The sequence below is a fragment of the Anthonomus grandis genome, chromosome 17, assembly GCF_022605725.1.
Source record: "Anthonomus grandis grandis chromosome 17, icAntGran1.3, whole genome shotgun sequence".
NCBI classification, from domain to species: domain Eukaryota; kingdom Metazoa; phylum Arthropoda; class Insecta; order Coleoptera; family Curculionidae; genus Anthonomus; species Anthonomus grandis.
The window spans coordinates 8,500,494-8,512,216 of record NC_065562.1 but is presented as its reverse complement, the minus strand read 5'-3'; positions in this window follow the sequence as shown (position 1 = coordinate 8,512,216).

The following is an 11,723-nucleotide window of genomic DNA, read 5'->3' as shown; positions in this document are numbered from 1 at the left end:
TAACCATCACATTCGCTCTTATCTCTAACTCTTCGTCCTCGTTGGCACGTGCGCACGTGAGAATATTGAATCATATGGCTGGGCCGCGCGAAAACAGCGCCGCCCGCCTCGACGTGTACCGATGTAGGATTTTGGCGGCGCGAGCATGCACGAGGCCCTGTAATATTCAGGTTGCATAAGGTCAATTACAGCGCGGATTTTCTGCGGCCTGATATTTTTATTCTGCAAGGAAAGGCGCGTTTTAATCGGCAATTCGTTGTTAACGAGGTACTGTTTTGTCGATTTTTGTGTTGGTGGTATCGTTATACCTATTTGGCTTTGAGGATTTTTTTACGTTTTATGATGAATACTGTAGATAATATTATTGAAATCAATTTTGATAGACTGCCGTTGGCCGATAAGGTCAAAATTAAAGAACTGGGAAGGCCCTTGCCAAATTTAAATTTAACGCAAACTAGTACGCGAAAAGCCGAGAACAGATCTTTTACCCGACGATTTTCAAAGGATATTTATGAAAAAATAAGTGGATATGTGGGTGTGAAATAAGAAATTTGTTATTCTGTTTCCCGTGTCTGTTGTTTTTTAAAGCTGACTCTAGAATGAACTCCAACTGGGCAAGGAAAGGAATCAGTGATTTACACCATCTTCCTGAGAAAATAAGAAAACATGAATGGTCTCGTGACCACATCAATTCTTGCACTGCTTTAGCAGCTTTAGCTTTACTCGGTAAGGTTAATATTACGACACAGTTAAGCTCTGCTTACAGAGAAAGTATTATTTTACATAATAATAAGGTCGAGAAAAATCGTCATATTTTAAAAAGGATAATTAGTTGTGTAAAATTTTGTAGTGCTTTTGAACTAGCACTTAGAGGTCATGATGAAAGAGAATCCTCAGAAAATCAAGGAATATTTAAAGAGCTAATTAACTTTACTGCAGAGCTCGACAATACATTAAAGGAATACTTGCGTACGGCTACTGTTTTTAAAGGGACCTCAAATATTATCCAAAACGAAATTCTCGATAGTATGTTACAAGTATGTAGAGAAGAAATTTGCAAGCAAATTGAAAATGCTGACTATTTATCAATCCAATGCGACGAAACCACTGATGTCTCGAATTATTGTCAAATGGTGTTAATATTAAGGTATTTTTATGAAGGATCCATCCGTGAACATTTTTGGGGTTTTTTAAGGGTTACAGATAAAACAGCCACTGGATTAAAAACATGCATAGAAGATCAAATTGATCCCCTAGTTTTAAAAACTCCTCAAAAAATTATAGCACAAAATTATGATGGTGTAAATGTTCTTGAACAACGGTGTTCAAGCCCAAATTTAAAAAAAAATACCCAACTGCTCATTTCATTCATTGTTATGCCCATCAATTAAACCTAATAATGCAGAAATCATCACAAAACGCTAAAGTTCGCGTGTTCTTTAGTAATCTCTCAGCAATACCCGTTTTTTTTTAAACTCATCTCATCGGTGTGACGTTTTACAAGAAATCATAAATAAAAGATTACCAAGAGCGGTTGTTACTAGATGGAACTATAATATTCGCACACTTAATTTTGTTTATGAAAATCGGGAAAACTTATAAAAGTGTTTGAAGAAATTGAAAGTAGGTGTGAAAAAGGCGTTACGTCAAATGAAGCTTCCTGTCTATGAAGAGCATTGGAAGATCCAGAGTTTGTATTTTGGTTAACACTTTTTCACAGAATTTTACCACACGTTGACATACTGTACCATCAGCTTCAATCTAAAAATAAAGACAGCGTTCAGTTGCAAAAAGAATTGTTAATTTTTGAGAAAAATATTTCTAATATCCGAAATGAAACTGATTCGATTCAAAAGATTGTCGAATCCGAATTTCCTACGCCTAAGAGAAGACGAACCGATGATAATTTTCGAAGTGTTATTGCCAAAGAAGTTTGTGATACAATTACAACTCAAATGAAGGATCGTTTTTCCTATCGAGGTCATTTGCAAGCCGCTTACCTGTTTAATACAGAAAAATATTTAGAATTTTCAAAAAAGTTTCCTGTAGCAGTTTTAGATGATGTAGCTTCATTTTATCCAATGCTGACCAAATCAAGGCTAAGAACAGAATTATAGGTAATCTATTCGAGAGATGATTTAAAAGAAATTGTTGGAGCATTGAATCTTCTTTCATTTATACACAAAACACCCTTCATGAGACGTTTATTGAAACGTCAAAAATATTAAAAATGATCGTGACAACTCCAATGACCACGGCAGAAGCAGAAAGTACTTTTTCTACGCTTAAACGCATAAAGACATTTTTGCGAAATACCATGCTTAATGATAGACTAAATGCTCTGGCTTTGGTGTCCATTAATCGAAATTTGGTGCATGAAATAAATAATTTTGATGACAAAGTATTAGAAAAATTTATTTCCATGAAGGACCGTAGAGAGGATTTCTGTTTTAAAAAATAGCTCCTCTCGCTTGTTTATAATGTGTAAATATGTTATTATAATAAAATGATCTCGAAATTAGTATTCTAAAATATACCTAAACATAACAATAATCCATGTAAATAGTAAATACTTACCTTATTTTTATGGTTCCTTTTTCGTACTAAGAAAATGCCTTTATTCTTAGTGAACTGACTTATATGATATTAAAAGACTACTCTGATATTACAGTTTTTTTTTTCGTTGAGTTCAATCAATCCTGGATTCAATTTAGGTAAAAGAGATAGGTAAACTTTTATTCAAAACGTGCCATTGTTTTAATTTTTTTTGTTTCATATGATATCATAATTAAAAAAAAAGAAACCATTTTTTAATGAGTTTTAGGCGTGGCATTGCAAAAATTTATTTTTTTGCTGTACCCCTCCTGGCACAAACCTCACGACACGCCACTGTGTACAAAGTGTTTCCAAAGTTGATTCATTTATTTTAACACCTTGTAGAACTCATCGAAAGTTAATATACCAAAAATCCCCTATCTAAAAATTGCATAATAAGAAAGTTACATCACATAAAAGAGTTTTATCCAAATCCTTTGGGAGTTATACCAGTATATATTTTTTTAGCATCTAACAATTGAATAATTTTTTATCAAAAGACTTTCGTTTGTAGAATGTTTATGCTTTCAAGCATCTGAAATAGGTTTAGGTATTTAGTTTCTATTATAGACAAAGGTTGTATTCAAGGCCTATGGAAATTTTGGGAGTTAGAGCCTTTTTCATTCACACCACATTATTTAAAAAAATCTTTATTAAGTTATTTGGTTACCATTTTTACAAAGATTGTTCAAAATTCTCCCCGTTTGTTTCATTAACAAACAATCTTGCTGGGCGAATCCACGCCTCTTTACAAGCTTCGAAAAGAAAATCCTAGTATCATCGAAATAAATCACAAGATTTTCAATGCGCTCTTGATGTTCTTCCGGCGTATTTATTGCTCCATCATGATACCAACTCTCTTAAATAACCACACAGAAAAAAAATCGCAATGCGTTAAATTTGGGGAGTGAGGAGCCGAGGAGGCCATGAAATGGATGCATTGCACCCTATTCATCTATTCAGAAAACATTATTTAGATGTTCATGGATTTCTTGTCTAAAATGTACTGGAGCCCCATGTCATGTAGGAACCATATATTCTGTCTCACATTGAGGAACATATATTCTAATAATTGTGGTAGATTGTGTCGAAGAAAATCTAAAAAAAAAATCACCGTTTAGTCGATGTGGACAAAAGTAGGGTCCTATTTATTCATGCCATTTACCACGACAGCCCAAACATTTAATAAAAATCTATGCTGAAAATTTTATTTTTTTATAGCATGTGGATTTTCTACTGCCCAAGCATGTTGTGAAAATTTTGCGCTGTTACTATGCCTATAATATTAAAAAATAAGTGTTTTAATTACACCACTAAGATCTAAAAACACTTATCAAAAACAAACGATGTTTAAAGCCAAACAATAATAGGTATAAATAGGATTTTAGTTACTGCTGTTACTGTCCTAACAAGTAGTAGAACAAAAACTAAGAAATTTACAGATTAATAGTGCATGTATTTGTACGGTTTTCTACCTAATTAAAATAAATTAATTAACGCAGCTATTAAAACGTAAAAAAATTATCTGAAGTCACCTCACTTGAATAGAAATAGAATCCTAGTTAAATACTTTATACAATAAATCATCGGTTCGATGATTTATTGTAAATTTTGAACGAAAAAGTTAGCGAATCGGCTACTCTGGCTAACTTTTTCGTTCAAAATTAAATTTATTTATATATTTATTCATGAACGAAATCTATTTTCATTGAAGTTATAAAAATATGATAAGTTACAGCCAAGTTTAGTAAAAAGTATTAACTTTCATTTACCACAGCCACCAATTACTAACAAAGACTACGATTAAAGAAATAATAATTAACAAAATTTGTTTCAGTTTTTGCATAAAAGTACCAAATTTAGAATCACAGATTTATTTGTCGTAGTAGACCACTAGCGCTGTGAACCACTTTTGTAGTTAGTTCATTAATTCCGCGTGGTGAAATATTACAAAAGTTTCAGATTGTCTCTATTCCTCACCCACTGATATATTCGTCCTTATATACATCAATTCTCAAAAATTATATCACAATGCACTTTTTCGAGCTGGCCAATATAAAAATTGTAAGATTGTTTAGTCCTCACAAATGACAAACAACTACTCCAAAATTGGTCTAACAAGGGCGCACTAATAAGCATTCCAAAAGTAAACATAGCCAAGTCAACACTTGACCTCTGAATGAAAGCAAGCACCTTCATTTCTCTTTTAGAAGAATTCATTATTTATATAAAATATATCTACTTTTCCTAATAGAGACCGATATAAGGATAAACTTTGAGAATATACCAAAGAGAATTAAAAAGTCTGCTTTTTCAGAAGGTAATTAAACTTATCTACTTGTGTGAAGTTAAAAGTCTGCTAAAAAGTTTGTATTTATCATAATTAATATTTCTCCGTGAGAATTTTCTAAACGATAGGTACCGGGTGGTGCGTTGACGAGCGGAACATAGGAAATCCCATGTAAATTTTAAGGGGGTCAATTATTGGCTTCCCTGTACATTTTACAGAAGAAATGTAAGATAACTTTTTAAAGAGATCAATCTGGCAAACCCTCGTGCAAAGTTTCAAAAAATTTTAATAAGCGAATCTTGATTTATTCAATTAAATGTAATTGCAAAATTACCAAATTTTCGGTTCAGGTAAAACCAGACACCAGCCACCAGCAAACAATTTGTTACAAAGCTTTGTCAAATCTGACGTACAGCCGAATACAAGAAATGTTTTTTTTTCGTTTTATCAATCTCACAACCATGCATTCAAAGTAAGATAAACTGAATTCTCACAGGAGACCAGGCTGCAACACTTGCACTACAACAGTTCGAGACTAAGTCAAGGACTGTGTAAAGCTGCTGGGAGGATCTCAGGAACCTCGCCGAAGCGCAAAATAGGCCAGAGATAATCCTAGCAGAGAATATGGGCAACAATAAGGCTGCAAGAAGGGCTATCCAACTTGCAACTCAGGGAGCCAGCAATAGCCTGGTAGGCCCTGAACCAACATGTTGTGTCAACGATAAGACCTGGAAGAGGGAAATCGGCAACTGGCTAACAAACCAGAACAAATCCTACTGGCAACAGCTGCCAAAGATGGAACAATCCAAACAACTTATATTACACCCTTCAAGAAGGGTGAGAACATACTGGGCCTCTCCAGACAACAACTGCGAAGGGTCGCGGGGCTATTTACAGGCCATGCGCCCAGCAGGAAACACCTGCATATGCTAGGGAAATCAGTTACCACGCTATGTAGGGGATGCAATGAGGAGGACAAAACAACTCTTCACATACTGTGCTTCTGTGAAGCATTTAATCAAACCAGGGCAACATTCCTGGGGGAAGAGAAACCCTCACCAGGTATAAGAGAGGTATAAGAAATCTACCACTGGGCACAATCCTGGACTTCCTTGAAGCTACAGAATTGAACCTGTTGGACTAAACATATGGGACACAATAGGACTGCTTCTTAGCAGACCGCAGTGTAGGGAGCCACAAGGCACCACCCAACGGTGGAGTTTTAGTGGGTACAGGACAAAACAGACTCGAGACTGAGTCCCACACTACTGGGGGTGGCGCCGCGTAACCAGTGTTCATAAAGAATTTCTCCACAAAAAAAAAAAAAAAAAGATAAACTGAAAACATTTCAGATACTACTCTAAAACTGTTGCCCGCATAATGCCACTTAATTATGGCTATTTTTTCGTCGATTGAATAATTCATACTTGTTTTCAAATATCGACTGTCGCTGATTTATTGACTTTTTTCCTCGCGTCAGTGACAATATTCATTTTACTGGTGCCCGTTTGGTTTTACCTGAACCGAAAATTTGCTAATTTTGCAATTACATTTAATTGAATAATTCAAGATTCGCTTATTATTTTTCCTATGTTCCACACGCACCACCCGGTATAGATCATATTATATTGTAATTTTTTGAATTAATTAAAACCAGTGTTCTACTTATACTAAAATATCAGGAAATTGAACACTCTCCAGAAATAATTCAAGTTCATCTACCTTATTTCTCACAGACTGGACGTTAAGAATACCTAGAGAGGTGCAGTACTTATTTTTTTTGCCTATTGCCTAAAAAGATCTATATACTCTATAAAATTTACCCCAGTCAATCAATCAATCAATGAATCATATGCTTTATTGTCAAAAAATTACAAAATTTTGTAGACAAAGCTAATAAAAAAAAAACATATAAAAACAAAATAAATACATGCAAAACCGTAAAAAAACAATGTACCTGGTCAATATACATCATGATGTATAAAATGTCAATAACAGTAAATTAATTAAATACAGAATGAAAGTGCAATTTATTTACTAAAAAAAAAACTAATATATTCTATATTTTAAGATATAAAAAGAGCCAGTGTGTGTGTGATACCCAAAAAGTTATCCTAGAAAAAAATCCTCCACTGCGTACAAGGCTTTTTCCAGAAAGTACGCCTTCAAATATTGATTGATTTAATTTCCAAAGGCAAATGATTATGCATCTTTTGGGCTCTATATAGAATAAAGCTTTTTACTAACTCGGACCGAGGGGTTTCAACACCACCAAAATAAAGAGTCTTTATTTCGGTGGTGTTGGGGGTTTGCAGATAAAGATCATGCACTGCGTTGCGAAGTGAATAATTGTGAGACGGCCTACTTGGCAATTCTGACTTATGTTTGCGTACTAAGCAAATAGATTCCAATATGAATAAAGAGGGAAGAGTAAGTATCTTGTATTTTTTAAAGATTTCTTGATAGTGAGCTCTGCTATTAAGTCCAAGCAGATACCGAACTACTCTCTTTTGGAGTTTAACGATGCGCTCAAATCGAGTCACACCGCATGTGCCCCAGAATGGAAGGGCGTAACGTAAATGTGACTCAAAAAGAGCATAATAAGCTGTTCTTGATGTTTGAAAACTTAATTCCCTGGGAACTGATCTTAAGGCAAAACATATGCTGAACTTAATTTTTTATATAAGGCATCAATATGCAAGTCCCATTTTAGGGAGTAGTCAACATTAAGTCCCATAAGAACTTCACAGATTCAACGACGTCCAAACTGGTGTTGTTAAGTACAAAGGATTGAATAGTAGTTTTATATGATAAGACTTTAGTTTTTAAGACATTTAGGCACAGAAGATTAGAATCGCACCACGATTTTTTAATCGTAATTAAGTCATTAGAAATAGTAGCATGTAGTGCCCTATAGTTGTAGTTAGAGTATATAACCCATGTAGTTAGAGAATATAACGGTGGTAATGGACACATCCTGCGTCCATCCACTACAGCACCAGCCGGCCATACGTTCGTCTCTTTTAGCTGGCTAAAAAGATCCTTGTTTTGGACACCTACTTTAAAGCTGGTGTTCACACTGTCTTCATTTTGCGTGAAGGGAAAACATCGAATAAAAGCATTAGTCTGGAGCTTATCTTTAAAGTAGTGAGCGAGCCGGTTTACTGTATAGTCAGGAGAAGTATTGGAGACGATTAAGTAATGCCATTCTTCCCTAGTTATGGTTTTCTGAGGTGAAACCGTTATTCTTTTTATAGGGGGCGAAACTTCTGATTCCTGATCGGTCTGTATAGAAATGGAAATTGATCTTTTTGCTATTGGTGGAATGTATTTAAGGATTTCTTTTTCCTTAACTGTCAACTTTTCCATTTTAAGGGACGCCATTTGATTAATACTCTTCCGTAAATCTTCCATTTCCTTGGCAAGTTCTTGTTTGGGGGAATCATGAATCTAGATCTTGACAGATTCGTCGTGATTTCCCAAAAGAAGTGAAGACAGGTTAAAGAGCTCTTGTTTCATATCCCTGATTGAGTGAAACATTGACTCTTGACCATTTTCAGATCTACTATTGGCAAGCAAGTTGTGAATGTCATCCATTTTCTCGAACAAAATCTTTCATTTGGGATCATTTTGACTCAAGATGTCATATAGTTCTGTAATGACAAAATCTAATGTTATGGTACTTTTAATTATACAGTACCTTTGTTGTGGCCTTATCCAAACCAGTACAGAACATGCAAAAGTTTCGGCGACATTCCCCCCTACAGCGAAGCTTATATTTTTCTTTCTCCAAGATGGTCTTTTGACAAGAATCACACTTAAATTCAGCCATAATTTCTTAAGATTGACTTCAAAATGTGTCCAAATATTTAAATAAAAAATATTGTTCCGTGAACGAAAACTATTTGTAAAGCAGGAGACCGGAACTGTTTATTATCAAATCACACGCACTGCGAAAACTTGATGTTGTAGAGTTAAAGTTCAATAAATTGTGATTTTAAGGTAAAGTTTAGGTTAACAGGTACTAATTCAATTGGAAATCAAAACTAATATTTATACAGGAAGCAAATCAAAACTATTTATACCGAAAGCACACGTATAGCAAAACTTTGCGTCGCGTCTGGTAAGGCCAAAAACAGAAAGACAAATCAAAGTCAAAACAAAACTTATCAACCATCAGAGCCGACGAGCGAAGACACAACCGTCTCGTACGACTACCAATGATCGAATGATGGTGATCACATAACACATAAGAATTCTTATGTGTTATGTGATGGTGATAACAATGACAATGTTATTCTTATAGAATTCAATACTCATGAATATGAATTTCTATACTATCAACATCAGTATAACAAACTAAACCTGACTCAGTGTTCATGATATTTAGATCCAAATTTTTAACAATATCAGAATTAATATTTGTGTAAGTCAAAGGACTAAATTTCATATTGGTATAGGGAGAGAAGTTTATAAAGGAATTTATTTGTAAAGTCTACGCAAAGTTACTTGAAATGCCAGTAATTTGCTTGGCAGGTATCTGCCTTATAAAGACACTATCTGTTAGCATGTTTTAATTATTGGTGACAATAGAGGCACCTGCCAAGCAGATTGCTGGTATTCTAAATGACATTACGTAAACTATATAATAATATCTAAATTTAAGATTTGTTTCGATGTCTGCAATTAATCCAATGCTAGAGTTATCGCGTTGACAGTAGGTTGATATACATTTTATTATCCTTATAAGTATTTCTGCTAAGAATACGTTATTAAATTACAATTAATAAACATTATTTGAATTGTCGAAACAGTGGGCTGCCAAGGCAGTTGTGCATATAGGTCTCCTGATGGACCCGTCATGTCCCACCGGGGCTTACCAGAGCCCAACGGCCTTAGAAAAACCGATAAGGCTCTTTGCTCTGAAGGACTTAAAGTCACTCGGTACACTGAAAGTGTTACCCAAGTATTTGAACCTGGCGCGCGTGAGTGCTGGGCACTCCCCGACTACATGGTCAACGGTTTCATCCTCCTCACAGCACCATCGGCATTCCGGGTTGTCCGCAATACCGATAGTATGGAGATGGCTTCTTAAGTGCCAGTGACCGGTTAAAAGACCTGTCACTAGCGGAATTTCGCGTCTTTTTAGGCGTAGTAGATTTTTGGTGAGACCGGCAGAGGGCCTACCTATGTGCGCTTTGACCTGTCTCATACCAGGGGACTTAGTCCATCTTCGGTGGGTCCACTTGTCCAGCAGACCCTACATTGACGCGACCGCAACGCATTTGGCGATACCAACTATGGGTTCCCGGCCCCATCGGCACATCCGCGGATCCCAGTCTGGCAAGAGAGTCCGCTTCTTCATTGCCTGCATGGTCTGCGTGGCCAGGTATCCAGACGAGCTGGACCCTGCAGCCAACCTGTACCAGTTTTTTCAGGACTTTTATGCACTGTAGTACAAGCTTGGAGCTTACATTTGCGGCCGTGATAGCCTTAATGGCAGCTCTGCAGTCCGAGCATATTGATACGACTGTATTGCGGTATCCGCAGCTTAGGATTTTCTGTCCGCATTTTAATACAGCGAATACTTCGTCCTGGAAGACAGTGGCGTGCTCCCCCAGCGAGTATGCCCTACTGGTATGTGGAATCCCACCAATAAGCCCTGATCCAGCTCTGTTGTTCATTCTGGAGCCATCTGTGTACCAGATGGTCCCCCTATTTAGCAATGCCGGTCTGTTGGAATGCTGCCATTCCTCTCTGCCTGCAATGTGCGTCACGAGTCCCTCGCAGTCCACAGTCACTGGAGCCATGCAGTCACTGCCCATCAGAAGGAGAGGATATTTCTGTATGGCCCGTGACCAAATTATTGCGTGACCGGTTTCGCCAGCACGTATAAACATTATTAGGTTTGTTGTTATTAGAGATGTGTCGACCCAGCTATTTTTGAATAGCAGTTGCTTTTGCTACTGCTACACAAAAATAGCAGTTAATTAAAGCTGCTATTTAAATAGCAGTTGCTACAGTGTTACTTTATAAGTAGCGAGTAGCGTTGAAGACAATGACAAATAACTTTATAAAGAATATTTGTTTTTTTAAAATTTATTAGCTAAATTTTGAATTTTCATTTTGAAAATTTTTGTCATTCGGTGTTTTTTTGTTTTAAGCAATATTTTGTTGAAACTTTTAGTGTAGGTGCTAGTTGTCTTCACTTTTTGTTTAATAAATTACAATAACTCAAACTCTTAAATGTTAATTATCGAAATAAGAAATTTCACCGCAAATAATACAACAAAATTGTTAGAACAGCATAGATGGCAGGTGATAGTGATCCCTAGAAGTCCTGAAACTTTTCAAGCCTTCAAGGAGAGGTATGAAACAAAATACTGTGATTGGTAGCAGGCGCGAACGCCTGGGATTCACAGACAGGGCTTTATTCTCGATTTGTTATTGTTTTTCTGTCTCTATATTAAACGATTGGCGGGCGCCTGGGATTCACCGTCGATAAACCAATGGGAATGCGGGTTATTTGCCTTTTTTGGTGGGCGATTGGCCACATCCAGTCCTATGTGTTAGTTATTGTGGAATAAGTAGCAAATATAACGTAGTATCATAGTAAGATAAAAGACAATAGAAAGGTGTGAAATATTTCAAAATATTAATTCAAAGTTAGTGTACTGTGTTTGCTTGTTCGAAGATTAGAATTTAAAAAGGTAAATTGCATTGAATATGTTTTGAAGTTGTTATTTATTTGTATATTTATTTAGGTTCTTTTATCCAACTAACAACATGAATAAGAAATCAGATATTTGGAACTTCTTTTCAGTCTCAGATGATGATA